The 21460-nt window shown below is 43.1% G+C and overlaps 1 protein-coding gene across 16 annotated transcripts in view; it reads left to right on the forward strand.

Annotated features, from left to right (window-relative positions):
• The window catches only part of EPB41L3 (erythrocyte membrane protein band 4.1 like 3), a 136285-nt gene that overhangs the window by 25471 nt on the left and 89354 nt on the right, over nucleotides 1–21460 (forward strand). For 3 of the 16 annotated variants that reach the window (XM_072924527.1, XM_072924530.1, XM_072924528.1), the window contains exon 1: nucleotides 14053–14259. The exons of 2 other annotated variants lie outside the window; for them this stretch is intronic. The gene's annotated coding sequence lies outside the window, so the exon portion shown is untranslated. Of the gene's footprint in view, nucleotides 1–14049; nucleotides 14260–14819; nucleotides 15109–15699; nucleotides 16620–21460 lie in introns of those variants that run through there. 11 more of the 16 variants (XM_030266029.4, XM_041714703.2, XM_030266030.4 and 8 more) reach the window with 8 other exon arrangements.

Consider the following 21460-nt stretch of genomic DNA (forward strand, 5'->3'; position numbering starts at 1 on the left):
ATTTTTGCTCCTGCTTGTGATACTGTTGAAGTCTTTATTTTTAGAGTTGCTATCTTTTCTCCTGCTGCCATATCTGTCTGCTGAGTGTTGCACTCCTGCCAAGTTTCACTTGCTCTAGACACAACATAAACATAATTACATGTAAGAAATGTGAAAATGCTGGGATTCACTGTGAAAAGGGGGTTCAGTTTCAAAATAATTTCACTTTAGTGCTGTTTCTATTCTTAATCCTGGCTGTCTAAAGCAAGGGCTACCTGTTATTGATGTGTAAAGGTTATAGTGTGCTTTAGCTCCTTTCACTGCCTGGAGTTCTGAGATGCTACCAGAGAAGGGTTATTAAATTGAATTGGCTTTATGTGTATTAATGGGAAAAGAAATTGTTGTTTTTATACTGACATCTGAAAGGGATCACTAAAACTGTAAAATAAACTGTGTGTGAGGGGGGAAAAAAAAAGAAAATACAGGAGAAAAATATTTTATCTTTCTTAAAAAGAAGGTGGCCCTAGTAGTAGAAGGGACTAAGGACAGAAAAGATTTTATTCATCATCCTCTGAGGTCTGTCTTCACCCCAAGCTCATTAGCTTTCTGATTATTAAGTGTATCATGTAAACCACAGTGAAAATTTGGCCATGTTTTGAGAAAATAAAATATTTGTGCTTGAAGATGCATTACTTTGATGCTAAGAAAAGAAAAAAGGAAAAAAATCCAGCAAAACAACAACCATACACAGCTTACTTGCATCAGTTCAGAAAACGCCTGTTTTTAGTTAGCTCTGATGAGTAAAACTTTGAGGTTGAACTTGTGTAACGTGCATTACTTGAACATTGCTTTGATGACTTTTTTTAAAAACTTGTGGCAGAGTCACAGAAACAGAACTGAATTGGTAATTTAGATGAGTCCTGGCATCTGATCCAGTGCTGGTGCAGAAGGATGTAGCTGCACATCACAACTATTATGGCAACAGAGACCCACTGAAAACAAATTATTTTAGGATCTGGGGTGGATGTTATGCAAACACATATTGAGAAACACAAGAATAGTTGACTATAAAATGTTAATTTCGTTCCTGATGCTCTTCTGTATGATGTAGGTTTGTCTGATATCTGGTGAGACTAAAAAGGGTTTGATTCTCCCTTATCTAGATAATTTTCTGCAGCTGGGAAATAAAAGTGGTGCCACAAGCAATGATGAGGGGAAGGAATTGCACCAAGTAATTGCAAAACAAGGCATGGATGAGCCCTAGTACAGAAGACAAGGATCTTGGGAAGGCTGCACAGTTCATGGGTGATGTTCTTCTCTAGGACTCTTTAGATTGAAATAAGCTCTAGACAATAGGCCCGAAACTACTCCCATCTGAGCTGTGAGCCCAAGAAAATATTTTACTACCCTTGACCACACATGGAGCAGTGTCTTGCAATGATTTAAAGCAAGGGAAAAAAAAAATATTCTGTGGTCATTTGTTTGAATCTGTGACTATTGGCAAAGGTTCTGCTGGCCTGAATAACTTTCAGGCTAATTTCTGAAGTTCCTGGCAGAGCAGCCCTGGAGTTGTGGGGGCTGTGCCCTACTCCTCCCCTCCTCTTCACTCAGAGGCTGATGGCAGCTCATGCCCTGCCTGTGCTCAGCCTGACATTGTGCAGAAAGGATGCTCTGTGTGCCTTTTTTCTCTGGTGAGGGACAAAAAGTCAGCTTGGGAAAGAGAGGGATAGTCCAGACCATGTGTTTTGAGAGTTCTCCTCAACAGGGATGGATTGGTGTGGTAGGATTGGTAAAAACCCATCTCTTCTGTGTCCGCTCACATGCCGAGATAAGATAAAGTTGTGAAATGGAGCAACCTATTTAAAAATATTATTCATTGTTAGAGAAAAACAGGGGTATGAAAGAGGGAAAGATGGGGTTGTGATGTGGGCTGGTCATGCTCTCGTAGCACCCATTTAAATTCTCATTTATAGTTTCCTAATACACACACTCATCTCCTTTTTGCCTCAGAGCTATTTTAATTGAATTTGTTTGTTCTGCCTGCCATTTAGCTGTGAGCTGCCCTGACTAAAACCAGTTCCAATGCAATAACAAACCAAGCTGTTTCACTAAATTTCCGGCATTAAAAGCAGCTGACCTTCATGTGCTGTGGGAGGATTGGGGGGGTCTAGTGGGTCTGAGGCTGCAAGATGCACACAGAATCCACTGCACACATCACTTGGATGAGAAATTATTGTAATTGCACTAACTCTCCATATTAAACACAGTTGCTGTCTTTTTATGTGCAAGTGTGTTTGTGTAATTTTCAAATATTGTCTGCATTTGAATCAAATTATCAAATGGGCTGAAATAGTAAGCTAGAATTCTTTTGGGATGAGTGTGTATTTTGTAATAATTAGTTCATTGCTGAGCATAATTTAGCTGTTTCTCTTGAATGTACTCTTTTCATTTATTTAGAAAAAAATATTAAATTGAATTTGCTTTATGTGTATTAATGGGAAAAGAAATTGTTGTTTTCATACTGACATCTGAAAGGGATCACTAAAAAATTCTCCACAAACACAGCATTGCTACTCTTGGATAAAATGTAAATAATGTAATTGAGTCAAAAGTGTACAGCTATTAAAATTGTCTAATTTGCAAAACAGATCAGTCAATGCATTGTTTCTCTCTGACACTGTATTTCTGTTGGTTTTGTTTTTCTTGGCCACCCTGCACAGGGCAGGGACACCCTTTCATCATTAAACTGTTGGGTTTTCCCATCCTTTTCAATGGTGAGGGCTTCACCTACTGAACTTTGTTTCAGGGAGGAGTATCATGTTTGCTTATCTAAAGCTACTGTGGCAGACAGTATGGATAGAACAGACTTTATGTTTTTTTTCCACCTGTGCTGTACTCCTGATAGTCTGTTTAAGGCTCTTGTTGAGTGAGTGATACAATTTTCAAACAGGTTTGGAAAGTCTCTGTTGTTTCTCAGTGGCTTGGTTGGAAAAGAACGTGTTGAGATATGGCCTGTCAGTATCACTGATGGGTAACCCGTGTGCAAACAAGCAGAGAGGCAGCTTATTTGTGTGGTTTGTAATGCTGCTGTAATTCCTACTTTTATAAACAACCCAACTGTTCAGACAGAGAAGCCCTCTTGTGAAATCTGATATAATTATTGGCTGCTTCCAGAGTGCAGAGTGTGCATTAGGAAATGGTATGGAGGAAGCAGGGCTGCTTCTGTCTGACCTTTCAAATCAGATTTGAAACCTGTTTGTTTAAGCAAAATGCTTGCTCTGATTCTGGTCTTGAAAATCATAGAGTCATTAAGATTGTAAAATACCTCTAAGACTGTTGGGTCCAACCAATAACCCAGCTCTGCCCAATCCACCACAAAACCATGTCCATAAGTCCCCCATCTACATGTTTTGGTTTTTTTTAACACTTACAGGGATGGAGATTCCACAACTTCACTGGACAGCCTGTTCCAGTGCTTGTTATCTTTTTCAGTTAAGAAATTTTTTTCCTAATATCCTCCTATTGCTTAGAATAACTTGAGGATGCCACTTCATAAAATAACTTACTAGAGAACATAATAGGTGTTAGAACAGGGTGATGCATTCTCAGTGTAATAGTGAACACCTGGACAAAATGTCTTGATATTTTTTTTTCCTCCTTCTCATAGCCATGATTAGTTTGAATTTCTTCTATGCTAGAAAGCAAACTTTATCAGAGTACAATGAAGACTATAAAAAGTAAGGAAAATTATAGTCTACAGAGGTATAACAAGCCTGGATAAGAGAAGATCCAAATATTGTCTGTCCACTAAGAAGTCTGAGATATAGAATGATGTTATTAAGTAAAAATTTTTTAAAACTTATCTTTGTTGGGATTTAAGAAATGTCACATGACTCAGCATGGTTCATATCACCTTTCCTTCCCATGTTTAATTTTCTCATTTGAGTAGCTGTTACAACACTCAGTTTCCCTTCCATGAGTTACTTTACTACTCATTGGAATATAAGGTTTAAGCAAAGCGGAGATGTAGAGATGTAGGTGGGAGGAAGAAGAGAGAACTGAAATTATCAGAGACCTGGTATATTTTTATTTCCCCAAATATATGTGTATAAAGAGAACCTAGTGTAAAAACAAATATAGGAACATTGGAAATTTGTGAAACAGAATATACAATACAGTTGAAAATTGCATTATTGCTACATTGTAATGCTTTCCAAATACTTTCTCTGGTAAAAATTTAAGGCTAGTTTTAGTCTGCTCCACTTGTTAGTATTTTCATCTCCTCTATTCCACAGAACCTAGATTTCTCAGGTCAGATTCATTGTTGGCCCTTCATAACAAACCAGGTTGATCACATCCCGGTAATTAAGTGTAGTCTTCCTGCAATGTGATCATGGTATCCTCTGGAGTCATGCTCAGGCATGTATTTGTTCAGCTACCCAGGATGCCAGCTGTATTCTCCACCCCTTCAACCTCCTTAAGCTTGAGTGCAGGAGTTGTGGAAGTGAGTTCCCACCACAGGTCTCCAGAAGGTGGAGGTGCTCTTTGGGCTTGTGCCAAGTCAGCACTTGCTGCATGGTTACAAGCAGCTGTTGTTTCTCTGTCTCGCTCCGCTTCAAATGTGACAACTCTGTGCATGGTTGTTCCCCATCTGTGAAGCTCTCAAATATTTGTGGATGCCTAAGTGTAGCTATAACTGCTTTCTGTGGGCTAAGTAAATTGTACCCAAAATATTCCTTATTCTTTAACTTAGTAATACTATAGGCATTTCAAAAATGTCTCTATTTTTCATTGCTTTATTTTTCACTTGTAATTAAGCAAAAATAACTAATTTTTCCTTATACAGGGAAAGTGTTTTATAGGTTTCAGGCACTGAAAGAGGTAACAAGAAGTGGTTAAGAGCAGTTGCTGTACTCGTGGTAGAGAAGTTAGGGGTATTAAGGACTTCAAAGATAAGAAATTAAGATGTAACTTGCTACATTATCTTACCATAATAGCTCAGTTTGCATGTACATAAGGCAGTGTAACTGCTGTTTTATGGCAAGTTTTTCAGATGCTGTAATTGCCTGGTGAACATTGCTTTCCTACGTTCATTGACTGATGAATTCTATACAAACTTTAGACACATCACATAATGGGATGTCTGGAAAGTTGCAAAGTGAAAATTTTATTTGATTATCTGAAATGCAATTGATAAATAATAGGGAATATAATTTTAGCTTTAAAAAGGCTTTGAAGAGGGTAAATGAATAAAATATCCACATTGATGATGCAGCTTTTGCAACAGACCTTGTAATTCACATGCATTTCAAGATCACAGTCAATTTCAGAAAAACAAAACTTTTCTTTGCTTTACTTTGTAAATTCATCATTGGTAAGTTTGACTTCAGAAGTCCTTACTTTTATCATCATAGTGGGCATATGTCAGAGTATTTGATTTCATGGGTGTTGTGGAGTATAGAAAATTTATTTCTCTCAAAGGCTAGACCTTTTGTCATGTTATTCCAAGAACTGTTCATTAAAAGTTAGGGTTTAAAATTATTATTATTATCATTATTATTTGCTGCTCATTAAAAATAGGGGAATGGAAACCGAAAACCTACCAGTGAGGAATTCACTGATGACATGAGAACACTTTCTTTGAAGTAGTTTCAGAGTACTATACAAAAATGATCTTGCTCTCTGAAGGGGTTTGGCACTCTTGCACCCCAAGAAATGCGTCACCACAATTGTGGTGGATACTCAAGGCTGAGTTCTCCCAGAATAAGTCACTCCATCTCCTGCCTTTTTGTCTGAGTGGAACATGAGAACAAGAGCTCATGTTTCATCATTCCTCTGTATAATCACTTTCAGGTTCCTTCAAAGCGTGGCAGAATCCCCCACAAAGGAAAATAAAGCAAGACTTTGTGTTGCCTAATGCAAAGCAGAGGGTGGCTGGCGCAGGGAGAGCCATGGAGACTCTGCACCACCAGACACTGCCACTGCATCTGTGATGCTAAGCATTCAAATCCATCCTGTAGTGGTATGACAAATAGAGACGAGCAGTGCTGGCGGTGTAGCCATGGTGGTCCAGGATGGACAGTCTAGAGGAGCAAAGCTTTCCTCTCTCTCTAGGGGACAGTTTGTTTTGGCATGAGCTGGGCCCTGTGTGGCCCTAGCAGGCAGGTATCCTGTTAGATGAATCGCAGCGTTTGTTGTGATGGACGATCAGCAGTGCTGCCTGTCAGCTCACACACTGCCAGGGTGTATGCTCCTTCCTGCCTGGCAGAAAGATCCAGAGGACTACTCAGAGCACTGAGATTGCTGGGGTACCCATGGAGTGGAGAGGACTAGGAGCAGTAATAAAACCTTATGAACACGACCTTTCCCATATTTCATTTTCATCTTTTCAATTTTTCTCCCCAAAATATGAAAGGAAGATAGGAGAGAAACTCATTGAAGTCATCTGACCCCTCTGAAGGCTGTTTTATGAGTTCATTTATCTGGCTTGCTTGTTTTTCTTTGTAACTTCTTTCTTCTGCTGTTCTTCTGTTATTTTCTTCTATAAAAATAACTCTTAGACTATAGATTAGCTGCTGTATGAAGAGCAGTAAAATGGCCCAAACCTCCAGGAATGGACTTAATAAAAAAGTCAGAATTGGAGGACTTTGGGACATTTTATTCCAAACTAATTGAATTATAGAATTTTCTTGCAGTTGTAAAGGCAACAACTGTGCACTGCATACTGTGTAAATGTAATGCTTTGTATCAATGCCAGTGTGTATATTTCTCAACCTGAAAATTTGTTCAGATTTTAGTTTAGAATCCTTAGAATCTTCAGCACACAATTTCCTTTTTTTTTTTCTTTCTTTTTTCTTGAATGTGATGACAGGAATTACTGCATTTACTTTTCTACCAAAACCAAATTGTGTGCCCAAAAATTAATTTTCTGGGAAAGCAGCAGAGCATCTCTATTTCTAAATGCAGGATCCTTATGTAAGCTTGTACATTCCTATCAGCCTATTTTTCCGAGCAACTTTTTTAGAGCAGGCGAGCTGGCCTGATGCTTAAGGCATCGAGGATGTTGCTTGGCAACTTTGGGCTGTGCATGCGTTTCTCTGGGAGCAGCTGGACAGATGTTTGCACACAGGCTGACTGGGAGCAGCGCCTGGTGGTGACCAAGTAAACCCAGTCGTAAAATGATTGTTTCAAGGGATCTGTGATAAATTAAACATTTACACTGTGAGAGGCTGTTCATGATGCTTGTTATTTGAAAAGTGTAAAAAGCTTTACAAAGGTGAGAGGCTGAGATGCCTTTCTGGCTATTTTTCAGTGCCTAGGGGACAAGATATACCATTTGTCATTTGGATGAGTGAAATTTGCTTCGTTTAAAGCTCTGAGTTGAGGTTGATTGTTTATGGTGTTGCCTTTCCTCTCAACTGTACCAGTGTCATTTTCATGCTATTAAGAGGATTTACCCTTCAGAGATCCCAAGGCAAATATCACAGGGTTGTTTGGCAGGTCTGTGTCCAGTTAGCAATTGACCACATTTCAGTTAGAAAGAAGACAGCAGAGTGTGACCCTCTCCTACCTCCTCTCCTGATATACAATTTGCTGGGGGCACACGAGGCATCTAACTTTAAGGTATGCCACTATATTTGCCAAGGAAAAAAACATAGAAAACCTGGATAAGTAAGTAACTTCTGATTTTTCCCCGTGAGTAGTGATAGTGAATTGCAGAGGGAGTAAGCTGTTGAAGCAGAAGGAAGGGATGAATGTCTCTTCACTACCTTCATTTTAACTGGCAGTATCCCAGTTGAGTTGAATGTGAGACTTAAACTGTAATCTGGATCAGATCATGTTTTAAGGCATTTTGAAAGCGTCTGAGCAGCTATGAACGTCGGGTGGAGGAGCTCCTGGCTATGTGCAGAGGCTGTTTGCCGGTGCCAGGCTGGTGCCGTGAACCACACTCAGGTCAGGGCTGAAGGATAGGTGTATAATTTTGATCAGTTGCTCCATAAATAAAGGCTGATGCCCAACATTATCTTCTGATGCCAGCACAAGCTGGCATAGCCCCTGATAGAGGCAATGGTGTGATATTGCTGCCATTCTCACAGCTCATGTCACACCACACCACCCACTCCTCAGTCTCGTACTGATGAGATCTCACAGGGAATCATAGTGAGGAATTGATCAGATTTATTGTTTCTCCTCTATTTTCACTTCTAACTTGAAAGGGTTTGCCTGCTTCTTCCCACAGACTTAATAAATATTTGTAGTGGCTTAGTGAAAGGGGCAGGAGATGGAGGTGGGAAGGATCAACTGAGAAATTGTGGGATTGATAAAGAGATTTCTCCTGTTGGTATTACAGATGTTTAACTGGGAGAATGTGACAAACTGGGCCAGAGACAGGCTGTGAGGAACAAGGATGACATCTGGCTTGGTGGGCTTGGAGCCAACAGGTTCAGCCCCAGGTCCTTGTTTTGTGAAGAGCAGCCACTTCTGCTGTAAAGTTTTGTGTAAGGAAAGACAGAAGAGCAAGGTGAGGCAGCATACTGGGAACAACTTTGCACTTTTCTAACAAGAGACAGAGAAATTACAGTGCATAAATTGAGGTTTGGCTTTGTTGTTGTTTTCTTCAAAAAGTATATTTGATAGATTAAAAACACCAGCCCTTCCCCTTTCTGAGAGTTTACTTGTTGTTGTCCAATCTGGGTTCTTCTACTCTTTTGTCACTCTGAGAGAATAAAACTGGAGAGGGGCAGCTTGACAGGAAAGATAGCAAACCTAAGGTTCTTGTTTAGACATGCCAGGTCAGAAATGTTTCAATTGTAAGGAATCCTTGAGCCTAAAGGAATCCTTCAAACATTGAAGAAAGCAACCTGGGACATCATAGCGTATGAGACAACACAGATACAGGATAAATGTGTTCTGTTTTGAGCAGGCCTTCTTCTCTTTTCCCAATAACATTTTAGTATGATGCTAAAAATTCATTGTATTTTAAACAAGAACCTACTACTGCTTCCCTTAATTGCTATTGACTTTCATTAAGATGAGAGTTGAACTGTGTTGGGTGCTATGCAAACATTCCTTAAAGTGCCTTCCTTCTCTGGTAAATCTTGCAGCTAACAAAGACAAATGATATGAAAGCAGTTGGGGACTATGCCTATTAACCTGGCCACTGCAAGCCATTTTATTATAGGTGTCATAAGGAAGAGGCATCTTCCTCATGGGATTTGTAGAAGATGGTTATGATTCAGGGTGGCATTTCTATTTCTGATAGTAGTCCATAAATATGAACATTGATTCTTCTTTGCCTCTGTGAGACTCTAGCTTATGCTTAGGTAAACTTCAGCTTAAATCCTTTCCTGAGTTAGATGAAAAGGTATAGAAGAGCTAAAAATAGTTTATAACTAAAGTGCAAGACTAGGTGTAATTGTATGGAAAAGAATGAAGGAAGCAACCTAGTAAATGAAAATAGTCTGTGTTGACCTCTGTAGAGATGGTTCCCATCTGGGAAGTTTGTGGTCCTAGAGTTGCTACTGGAAAGTGAAAGTTGTCCTTGCCTCCCTTATTGCTGGGCTGTTCAGAAACACTAATGAAATGAAAATAAATTTGTACTGACTGCATATTGTGTTGTTGGTTTCCTGTAGTCAGTGTATATTGAATCAAACTACAGTTAAACCTTATTAACGACTATGAATAAACAAAATAAATAAAAAATTAAAACCTTAACTGTGATTCAAAGCTTCGGTTTATTATTCTCTCTGAAAGATAACTCTTGTGTGTTTTGGTCACAGCCTCAGGTACATCCCAAAGCATCATGTATCCATAAAATGTGGCTACCTTTGGTTCATAATGGGGGCTGGAGAACTGCTGCAGGAGGTAATCCTTGATAATCCTGTTCATGCTTTCAGTCAGAAAGTAGCCACAGATATGAAAGTGGCAAAGTGGAAGTGCTGAATTAATTGCAGTAAATCTTCTATGGGCAGGATTTCAGTTGCACAGCACTGGGGCCAAAATTACTTATTGTTCCTTCAGTAGTCTTAAAATGGGGTGGATTTGGCAGTGACTGGCAGAGTGAGAGTTACAGGCAACAGACCAAATAAATCTCTTCTCTGAGGTCAGTAAACCAGTGTCAAGAATGAATCTAACCTGCTGTGTCACTGAGTTCTGCTTAAGGATAGCTCTTCTAAAGGTTTACTACTGACATATTTTAAGGCAATTAGTGGGCATTATGTTTGTAGTGAGTGAAGACAAAAATAGAAAATTTGGGTTGATTTCTAAATCTTACCTTCATCTCTTCACAGTGATCATTCTTTATTATGAGAATTTTGTTTCATTGCCATGCAGAAAGTTAAGCTGTGTGAGTCATGGACAGAATGGTTTGCTTTTAATAAATGGAAGTGAATACGGTAACAATAAAAAAAAAGAAAAAAAATCAGTTAGACTCCAAACCCATCTGCCCGTCTAGACAGATAGTGCCAAGCTCCTGTCTGCTAAGAAGTATCTTCTTAATAATGCTGTATTAATGCTAGTACTTTTATAGTGCTTGCCATTTTTCAAAGTGCTATGCCCAGCTAATTCATCGTTGGCTGGACTTAAGACGGCTTTTTGCTGAGTTTGATAGCATTTTTGTGTTTTGCTTTTCTGTTATGTGCTATTTTGAATGCCATGTCCAATCAATTAGGGAATCACAAGAATGTTTTAGGCATCAGTTCCCAGAGCTGGGCAATAATCCTTGTCCCTGTTCTTCCAGGGTTGCCTATTCATCTTTTCCTGGCAGAGACCATGTGTCTCCCCATTCCTCTCCCTTATAAAAAAAAGTCCTTGTAGTGGCCAAATGCTTTGCACAGGCCTCTTTTCCTTACAACTGTTTTCCTCTGAGTGGAACCCCATGGGGAAGGGGTGTGTGTGGGTGTGGGGGTGTCTGTGTGTTGGCACCTTTTCCTTCCCCACCTCTAATTTACCTACTTCATGTCAGAGGCTGTGTTTGCTATTATCCTTCCGTGGCTTTTTCTTCCTCTCTTTGAAGGGCTTTCCCAAGCAAGTTGTAAGTGTTCACCAAAGGTGAGAAACTGAAACAGCAAAAGGGGTGGATGGATAGAGAAGAGAATGGAAGACAGAACTTTCCACCTGTTTTACCCCTTTTATCAGCTATGTGTCTTTCTCCCGAGTGACACTGACTCTTGCTCATGTAGTTGGGTCCTGCCATCTCAATACAAAAAATGGAGAAAATACAGGGAAGGCATATGGTACGAGGGGAAGGAAACTGCTTTGGAGGGAAGATGAAGAGATGCCTCTTGTAAGGGCTGAGGAGGAATAGATGGTTGGGAAATCCCTGGCAAATAGGTATGGTGCTGTATGGTGCTAGAGAGGTGGGAGAATGGGCCAGACTGGATATGAGAAGAGGAAAGGGGATGGTGTAACAGGAGCAGGCTGGGAGAGGTGTTCTGCAGGCACTGAAATGGAGAGGAGAAGGTGTGTGGGTAGTGGCACGCAGGGAGCTCATGTCTAGAGCAGCAGGGTGTGGGGGGTCCAAGGGCTGTGCATTCAGAGTGACTGCCAGTGTGTGGCATCCTGCATCCCACCCAAGCTGTGCTGTTTTTAAATAAGCAGAATGTAGGAGTTAAAGGCTCCTCCATGGCAGGCAGCAAGGGCTGCATGACTTGCTGCCAGCAGGGCCTTATGTGGAGATGAGAAGGGACTGCCTTGGGCTGCACCAAGCCTGATGTGTTGGGAGTTAAGATGAATGGAATTCAAATGGAACTATTTGCTCCTGACATCTCAGTCTGAAGCACAACTTCCAGAAAGAAAAGAAAATAGCAAAAATAAAATTATTGTCCTATAGCGAAGCAGGAGACTGGTCTCTTCTCGTGCTACCTGGATTCGTCATCTGGTGTCTTCCTTTTGTGTAAATGGACACTGCTTTAATTCCAGTGAAGTGCAGGGGGATTATTCACATTTTCCACCCGTGTAAGAAGAGTGTGGATTCAGGCTTGTGATAAATTACTGAAAAAACATTAAAAAAAATTAAAATGCTTATTCATGGAAACCTAAACTTCCTTGGAGCTTCCTTCTGACAAAAGTCATAACAAGTTGGGCAACAAACCCACTTTGGAATTAGAAATTAACATTTGAAAATTAAAAAAGAAGAATACTGTGAGTGTTGACAGTACTGAAACTTTGGCCCCTATTGGTAGCCCAGAGGTACCAGCTGCCTTTAATCTGTTGCAAAGATTTCTTGTTTGTAGGAGCAGCCTGTTAATACCACTTGATGCTTTGAGGTTAAATCAATGTGCTGGAAGCCTTCTAGAGCCTCAGATGAAAGATGCCATTATGTATGCAGAATATCTACAAAAGGGATCACAGAGAATAGTGTAACTGTGGGGTAAATCTGCCTGCAGTACTGCTCAAGGATGACATGGATGGCTGGGGAGCACTAATATTCCTGTGATGTGTCTGCATAAAAGTGATGTCAACGCCTTCCTCTGTAATGGGCAGTGCAAGAGCTGCCAGAGATTGAGCTGGTAAATTCTTGATTTTTTTTTCACAAACATTTCTTGAGTCTCCTAGTTTGTTTTGAGACTCAATTTGATTCAGAGCAAGTCAGTCCTTTTCTTACTTTCCTCTTGTTTTGGTTTTTTTTCTTTTTCAAATCAAATCTTTTTAACTCTAATGTGTGTCTTAACTGTCAAGTCCATTCCCTTGTGATTTGTGATGGCTTCCAGAGCTCCTGGTGGAAAAGAGTATATAAGTCTTGTTATTTCAACTGTGTGACCAAAGGTAAGCCCTCTCTTAGCTGATGGCCTGCTTTTTCCTTTTGAACTTTCTTTCCTTCTCAGGCACATTACGGTGTGCCAGATCTGCTCAACAGCACTCTTGCATAGCAGGTGAAGAGGGCGGTGTGTGTCTGGCTACGATTCCATGTGAAATACAGAACAGCACAGTTTTGCAGGTCTGAGAAATGGTGTGCTTCTGCCTACTGTCAAAATCTCCTCTTCTTAAATCCCCCAGAGATGCTGCTAATTAAAAGAGCTATTCCCTGTCCTTCCCTCTCCCCTTGATTCATGTCAAAGCCCTGAGTATGATTTGGATCTCATAAGTTTTGGGAGCTTTTTAAGTGCCCTATCTAAAGGGAAAATAACAAGCCTCATTTCTTGTTACTCGCTGTACCAGGATTGAAGGTGCAGCATCAGAGTGTGTTGATCTGTCACTCCTCTGCAGCCAAGCCATCACTGCCTTTCCTGTGGTCAATTCCTCCTACACAAAAGAGCATATTCAGCTGCTTCTGGTCCCCCAGAGAAGCAAATGAGCAGTGCCTCTGAGCATGGTGATGCAGCAGTCTCAAACCCAACAGCCGCTCCTATGCGTTCAGAGGGGAGAAGTTTTGTGCTCTAAGAGGAGCTATGCATTTACCACACTGGAATGGTGCAAGTAGGATTAATCCCCTCCCAAAATGCTTTTTGTATGCACTACAAATTTTTTATGTTTTCTGACATGTGGCATGTTGTGGTCTGTACTGGAGTACAAACTTCAAAGTCCTCTTCAGTTTCACATTATCCCTTTTGGATCAGGATCTGATGTGCAACAGGACTTTTAATTTTTTTTTACATTTTGGCAATCTTTTTGAGTGAAATAGGGTTCATATTTTCAGAACATGTAGTTTGTCACTGAAAATTAAAATTGAAAAGGTTGGTAACATGCCCCCCATCAAAACCCCCACATGTAATTCAAAGCCAGACCTTGCCAGCTCACAGCTTGCTGCTTTTAAGTTGACAGGGAGCTTCTCAATCGCAGGGGTTTGCCTGAAACTGCTGAAGCTATACTCATCTCCCTAAATACACGGATTCATTTAGCTGAGCCAAAAACCGGCCGAATCCCTCCAGACACAGGTGGGGATCCCTGTGCTGGCGGGGTGGCTTTATGCAGTGCCCGGGGAGCAGCCTTCGGTGGCTCAGGGAGTAAGGCAGGCGGGAAGGCTGCCTCCACAAACCTGCTGGCATCCAGCTTTTGCCGCTCTCCCCTGCGTACAGTTCTTTTTTTTTTTTTTTTTTTTTTTTTCCTTCCCCCTTTTCCCTCCCTCTCTCCGGAGGAGCCTCGGCAGCCCTGATTTGCTGGGGAGCGGCGGAGGCTCGCTCTGGGCAGAGCCGGGCTGCGCTGCCGCTGCTGACGCGTGGCCGCCGCCGCGCCGGGAGCAGCCCCGCGCCCGCCGCCCCCGCTGCGCTCCGCGGCCGAGGAACCTCCGCGCCGCTGCGGCCCCGCTGCCTGCGGTGCCCTCCCCGCGGCGGGGAGCTGAGGGTATGCCCGGGGGGGGGCGGGGGGAGATTGCATCTCCCCCCTCTTATAATATATGCGTATTTTTGTATATGTGTCTGTGTATATATAGACATATATATATAAATATATGTCTATATATATTTACATCATTCTTAGGAGCCATTTTTAAGCTGGGGGGGCGGCGTGTGTGTGCGGCCAGGCTGCCTGGGGGAGCCGGGCGGGCAGCGAGCGGTGCGCCCCGCAGAGCGGGGAGAGCGGCGGGGGCTCTGCGGGGACACACACAGCCTCGGCTGCTCCGCCGCAGCTCTGCCGGGGCGCGGAGGGTGGGAGGGCGACTGCAATTTTAATTTTTTTAGGACGGTACGCATTTCTGTGGGAAACTTCTGTAGGCGGCAGAGGCACGGCGGAGGGGGGCGGGCGAGGTGTGTGGCGTGGTGGGGCGCACCCCGAGCCCCCCTAGGGCCGTGCCCGCTCACCTGGGGGACACGACACCTGGGCGGTGCAGGGGCCCGGCCGGGGCTGCGCTACTCGCGATGGGGGGGTTATCCCCTACCCCCCCCAACCCCCCCCCGCCCCGGGCCGTGGCTTCTGCAATGCGGTGGGTGTGGTTATGCACGGAGCACATCGCAGCCCCGGACCGCTGCAGTGGCAGCACCGCGCCGGCCCCTCCCGGCCGGCAGCGAGGGGCCCCGCCGGGCCGGGCTGCCCCGCTCCGCCCCGCGCTGGAGGGATCGCGCGTCCCTGCCTGCCTGACCCGGCGCGGGCTCCCAGGTGCTCGGCAGCGCGGCCCGGACGCTGGAACCTCTCACTCTTCCCCATCCCTACTCCTGGCCCCGCGGAGCGCGGCGTGGAAGTGTCGGTCTCGGCCAGGTCTGTGGGGAAAGGGGAATAGAGAAGCCGCGGGTGCGACCACCGTGAGGGCTGAGCGGGTCCGTCTCTTCTCCCGCATCCTGGGTGCGGCCCCGCGCCCTTGGGCTGCCAGAGGGACCGGGGCGGGTCGGTGGAAAGGGATTTGGTCTTTTTCGGTTGTCCCATTTTTCATTCAAAGGCGAAACTTCACATATAGCAAGAAGCTTAAAAACTTGCACTCCTGTGAAAATCGCAATGGCAAATCATCCCTGTCTGGCCTTGTGCTGTCTTGATTTAATTTCTCTTGGGGCTGTACTGGAAGAGGAAAGCGCTGGGTCAAGGCGGTTGTTACTCTCACTACTGTTCTCCGGCGTGTGCCCCTGTTTGAGGCAGAGATGGAAACTATTTCCTCCATTGAACATGTACGTTGCTTCGAAGCTGAAGGGAAACTACTTACAATGTTAGAGGTCTTGTCTGTCAAAATGATTGCAAGTCAGAGGCCCGCTTGCCAAAAAAAAAAAAAAAAAAAAAAGAAAAAAGCTCTAGGTTAGGTGTGTCCCATGCGCATCTGTTCTTTTACAGCCTGGTGAGCTGAGTGATACCTTTTTGTTTTACTTTTGGTGTTGTCAGCAATTGTCTCTGTCCATAGAAAGCTGAAAGGTTTGTGTAAATAAAGCAAGTATTATTAAATCCCATTAAAAATGAGAATATATGCAAACTACATAAGGCTTGGACCAGTAAAGGTCAGATGCAGTTGAATGTATGCTTTTTCTCTAATTCTATGGAGAAGAGTCCTTTCACAGAGTATTAAAAGGTCAAGATCATCATGCTGCATCACTGATATTGTTAAATTCACTGGTCTTGCTGCACCTCTGAGTATGTACATGCATAATAGACTATAGGCAAATAGTGCTATGCTGGTCTGCTTGGGTTGGAAAGTTTCAGCTCTAGTGTGAGGATGAGATCTGCATGGCAATCAGGGGAGGAGAGGAGAGCCTGAGAGCACTGCATTGGGGTAAGAGCTGCTGGAAGTTTATTCCTTATGGCACTGCATGAACGAGAAGGCTCCTTAAGCTGCTGGCATGCTGTAGACCTGCTTGCTGCAGCAGGGAACATGAAACACATCGGGAAACATTAAAAATACACTGGTTCTGTTTTATCAGACCAGTACAGCCCCGGCCTCTTCCCTCACTAATTGCCTGCAGTCACATCCCTCTGTTAGTGGTGCAGCTGATGGCCTTTTCTCCCCAAAGGCTTCCCCATAGGACGAGGATCTGGTCGGATGCGCATCAGGAGCTCATCCCATGGGAGCCCGCTGCTGCGGTGGGCAGGTTTAGCCTTGAGGAGGAGCAGCGGGGGAGGGGGGGCGCAGGGTGTGGCACCCATCCCCAGCCTCCCCCTGCGCCTCAGCCTCGGCAGCTCCTCGCTGGCTAGGGCTGTGTCTATCTGCTGGAGAGCTGCACCAAAACTGCTGGAGAGGGCTGCTTTTGGGTTGGGGTTTTGTTCTCTCTTCCGAGAAGGAGCAAGTGAAGGTGAAGTTACAACTTACGTAATTTTTCATTTAATCAGGATGAAATCTTTTATTGTCTGTAGTGGAAACCTGCTGAATATTTAGTCTTTAATGATAAATAATTGTTATTCACAGATTTTTCTGTGAAATCCAGGAAGGGGTAGGTAATAGTAGATTTGTCCCACAGCAACATGGTCGCACCTATGTTTGTTATGTTTGCTGTTTGATGCGTGGTTGTGAGTTCCGTGGGGGTTATGCATGGTTGTTTTCTTAAAATATGAAAAATGTCACTTTTTTGCATTTCAGACATGATTTTGAATTAACAGAAAGTTCTTGAAATGTGTTAAATGTGTTATTCACGGTGGGTGACATTCAGACTTGTTTCATGGAAATCTCATGTACCAGTAAATGACTGCTTGTTGTCTGAGGGAAAACGTCAAACCATTTATAAGTGGTTATAAAAGGCTTCTTGTCTCACATGAGTTGAACCATCAGCTTAATTTCTTGGGCTATGGCATTTTCAACACAAAAGTGTGAAACTATGTGACTTTGTCACATCAAAATACATCCTTGGCTGAGAATGTGTGTGTAGTCAGTGCATGTTTAATGTAAGTTGGGCTTTGAAAACAAAGGGTCAGTCTATGCAGGGAGGGCTGTTGTGAGTCTGCAGGATTGTGTTTTTTCAGTCTGTATAGCATGGCCCTAGGATTTTGTGGTTTAGCATCTTATTTATCACATTTTTACAGGAAATATGTCTGCAGGGTTTGAATGTTCAAAGTGTTTTGTTCAAACAAAATTTCTCTCTAATCAAGTGAGTATAAATGGATGCATATAACTGAAAAATATGATTGCTGTCAACTAAGCTGAAAATTAGACTGAAAAAGTGTTTATTCTGGATGATGAATTGTTTCTATTTTGTACAAAAGTTGTACATCATAAGAGTGTTACCCAGAACTAGACTTAAATAAGCATCGCTAAGCAGTTTGAGTCAGTAGCATAAAGGAAGTCTTTAAAAGAGATGATCCACTCATGAAGAAGAATGATAGATTAGCTAGCTTTTATAACATGTTCCTCTAAATTTTCAATCTTGAGTGTTAGCCGTTTATAATGGCTGGGTCCATTATAAATGGTCCAAGTCTAAATGAGTATATGGACACATAGCACTGGCACTCTCAATAGCTGGCTTGAAACACCCAAAGAAAAAGGCTTGTTTTCTTTGGGAAGATCTCTGTTTCTTAAAGGGAACAGCCCAGGTAGTAGAAGAGGACCATGAGCACTTTCTGTGACTTCAGTAAGAAAAAACCTACGTGCCCTTTGCTCCCTCCCCTGTCATTCTCAATCATTTTCACCATCACCATCAGTGCAGAGGAAGCTTGAGAGGATTGCTGAGGACTGAGTACCTCTGGAAAAGCAGAAATGGGTCAGTATTTGGGACAACTGAGTTAATCTGAGACAGTGTGCTGTATAGACAATAAAATCAATATCTCCTGTACCCTTCCTGAGTATTTGATATAATACAATTTGAGTAATTGTCAGCTTTTTGTCTCTGGAGGAAAATGAAACCTTTACATTTTACTTCATCTTTGTGTCAGCAGAGCTGGCTGTTCTTGTATAAAGCGGGTAAAAGCAAAAAGAAAATGATGATGTATTAAATCCTGAACCTATTTGCATCCTATGGGATGCAGTACATGAAAGAATATTACATAAATGAAAGTTTTAAAAGTACACAGAACAAAAAAATAAAATGGAGAAGGCAGCTTTTCTACGTAGACCTCATCAGTTTTTATCCTTTCCTTTATAGATTTTGGAAATACTTTGTATGCCACAGATAGAGACTCTTTTCCAATGGCTTCACTATCTATCAAAACTGATCTGTTGGCAAGATGAGAAACAAAAGAAGTACAGAAATCTGCATGAGGATCACCCACCAGATGTTTGATCCCATTGAGAAAAGTCTTTCAGTTTAAAGGGTTAAAGAAGAATGTGGAAGCTGGGGACTCGGAGCATGTGTTAGGGATAAAGGGCTAGAATAAATGGAAAACACATGTGAATATTAAAAAAAAAAAAAAATCAGGAAGGGTAAGGGAATGTGAAGAGAAAAAAGCAGGATACAATTTTGAATACCTGCTCATGTGCGAGTATTTGTATGAAACAGATGTTTATTGGCAAATGGGACAGGAGGAAGCAGTCACAGCATTGCTCTATTAGGTGAGACTTGGAAGAAGAAAGCTCCTGTGTGGAATAGATAGTGGCTGATGATTCTAGTTTAGGGCTATGTTAAAATTGGGACTACCAAAGTGTAGCATGTGTCCGTTGTCTGGCTTTTACGACAGCCTTTTTCCCAAAACAGGAGTTTTTTTGGTTTTTTTTTTTTTGTTCCCAGATGGGCTGCAGGTACCAAGTGAGTGAATAATTTGAGGTGGCAACAGCTGACCCTGGTGGGCTTTTATTTGGAGCCCTGTTGATGAACGGTGGGATGTTCATGGGAGAGAGGCAGGGAAAACACCTGCAAGGCAAGACTAGGGCAAGCTGCACACAGGTTTTCTTCTGCTCTGTAGTTGTGTCCTGCTCCTCTAGTCAGGGTCTTGCCTATCACTCCCCCTGCATGTCCCCTTTCCCTGTCTGCAATCACTGGCTGGGTTCCCCTGACTTTGGGTTCCTTGGTGGAATGCCTGCTGGAACCCGATCCTTTGGCACTCTCCATTTTTCCCATCACCCAAGAAAGTGGCCAAGTACCTGTGCTGCTTCTCCTCCTCCTTATTTGGGATTTTTCCTTCATATTCCTCATCCTCAGAGCTTCATCCCTTGCAGCAGCTCAGTCACAGCACTCTGCACCTCCCTGGAAGAGGTGAGTAAATCCTGGGAGACAGTCACATGCTGGGGTGCACCAGCAACCCTTTCCCTGCTTGCAGGAGGTGATACCACTCATGGCATCCAGGGAACTTGACACTGCTGGTAGCAATGGAGCAGGAGGACTCCCTGGTGGTAGAGGTTGCTTTGTTTAGTCTTTATGAATCTGAGGGCAATTATGTGTAACACCTCCAGTTCCCTAGGAGGTACTGGCTGCAAATAAAATCTAGTTTAATAAGCCAGGAAATGTAAACAGGCTGTGAAGAACAGAAGAAGAAACAAACAAAAAAAAAAAAAAGAAAAAAAATACACCAGCTCTTCCAGACCTAGGAAACATATGTTTATACTAACTGAGAGACCTGTTCTTGCACCCTGATTCATGTCGGGGAGTATCTTGGTCCTCTAGTCTTCCCATGGAAATCGGTAAGCCTGGCTGTGAAGCAAGGCTCAGTTTGGTTTAGGTGGAGGTATGAAGATCTGACCTAGCCAAATCGTAGCTTAGGTCAGGAAGCTGAAACCTTTCTAAGGACACTAGAAATGACTACTTCACCAGGTGCTCTGTATTTATCACTGTTTTCTTTTTATTAAATTACTGCTGTTGCAAAGCAACTGTTGCTCCCAGCATGGTGTGATTGCTGAAGGTTCCTGACAGATGCACTGGAGTCCATACATGGACATATGCATATATACAAAGAGAAACATCACTGTTTTCCTGTGAGAATTATTTGTGGCAAAAAATCTGATACCTCTGCTTTGTTTCTAGTAGTGGTTCCTAACCTTGCATATCAGCAAATACGAGGTTTGACAAAGACAGTGGGTGATGTATAAAAGTGTGTGCTTAGGAAATCAAAGTCTTTTAGTTTGGCAAGATAGTCTTGATAGTCCAGGCACTGGTTGCACAGAGCCCTTTGTGTGCAGCATCTGCACTGGCATTGGCTGGGGAGGTTGGGGAATGATGGGCAGCTGCCTTTTTGGAGGTCAGCAGGTCTCTTTGTCTTGAAGCAGGCACAAAACACAGGTCTCACTTCCACTTGAGGGGCTGGCCCAAGGCACAGTGGCTTCTTGTAAGCAGGTTTCTTAATTTATCATTTTTTTATGATCGTGCAGTTTGCTGACACCACCAAGCGGTTTGGTGTGGCTGACATGCTGGAGGGAGGGGATGGCGTCAGGGGGACCTTGACAGGCTTGAGAGGTGGGCCCATGTGAATCTCTTGAAGTTCAGAAAGGTCAAGTGCAAGGCCCTGCACAGGACAAACCACAGGACAAGCTCAAATACAGGCTGAGAGATGGATTGACAGCCGGCCTGAGGAGAAATACTTGGAGGTGTTTGTGTTAGAGAAGTTCAACATGACATCAAAGCATGATTGCAGCTCAGAAAGCCAACAGTATCCTGGGCTCTGTCAAAAGCAGTGTGGCCAGCCAGCTGAGGGATGTGGTTCTCTCTACTCTGCTCTCATGAGACCTTACCTGGAATATTGCTTCCACCTGTGGGTCCCCAGCACAGGAAAAGTTTAGACCTGTTGGAACAGATACAGAGGAGGGCCATGAATGTCATCAGAGGGCTGGAGCACCTCTGCTAAAAAGAAAGACTAAGAGTTGGAGTTGTTGAGACTGGAGCAGAGGAGGCTCTGGGGAGACTACACTTGGACATTTCAGTTTCAGGGGGCTTACAGAAAAGATGGAGAGACTTTTTACACAAGCACGTAGTGTTAGGATAGGTAGAATAGCCAGGTTTTCTAGAGAAGCTGTGGATGCCCCATCCCTGAAAGTCATAGAATCATAGAGTTGGAAGGCCCCATCAAGGAACATAAAATCCAACTCCAACTTGGGGTGTCCAGAACATGCCAAGATTCACACCATGTACCTGAAAGCATTGCCAAATTCCAGGTGTTCAAGGCCAGACTGGATGGGGCCTTAAGCAACCTGGTCTAGTGGAAGGTGTCCCTGTCCTTGGCAGGGGGGTTTGAACTTGGTGAGTTTCAAGGTTCCTTCCAACCTAAATTATTCTAGAAT

Source organism: Taeniopygia guttata, chromosome 2 (assembly GCF_048771995.1).
Source record: "Taeniopygia guttata chromosome 2, bTaeGut7.mat, whole genome shotgun sequence".
NCBI classification, from domain to species: domain Eukaryota; kingdom Metazoa; phylum Chordata; class Aves; order Passeriformes; family Estrildidae; genus Taeniopygia; species Taeniopygia guttata.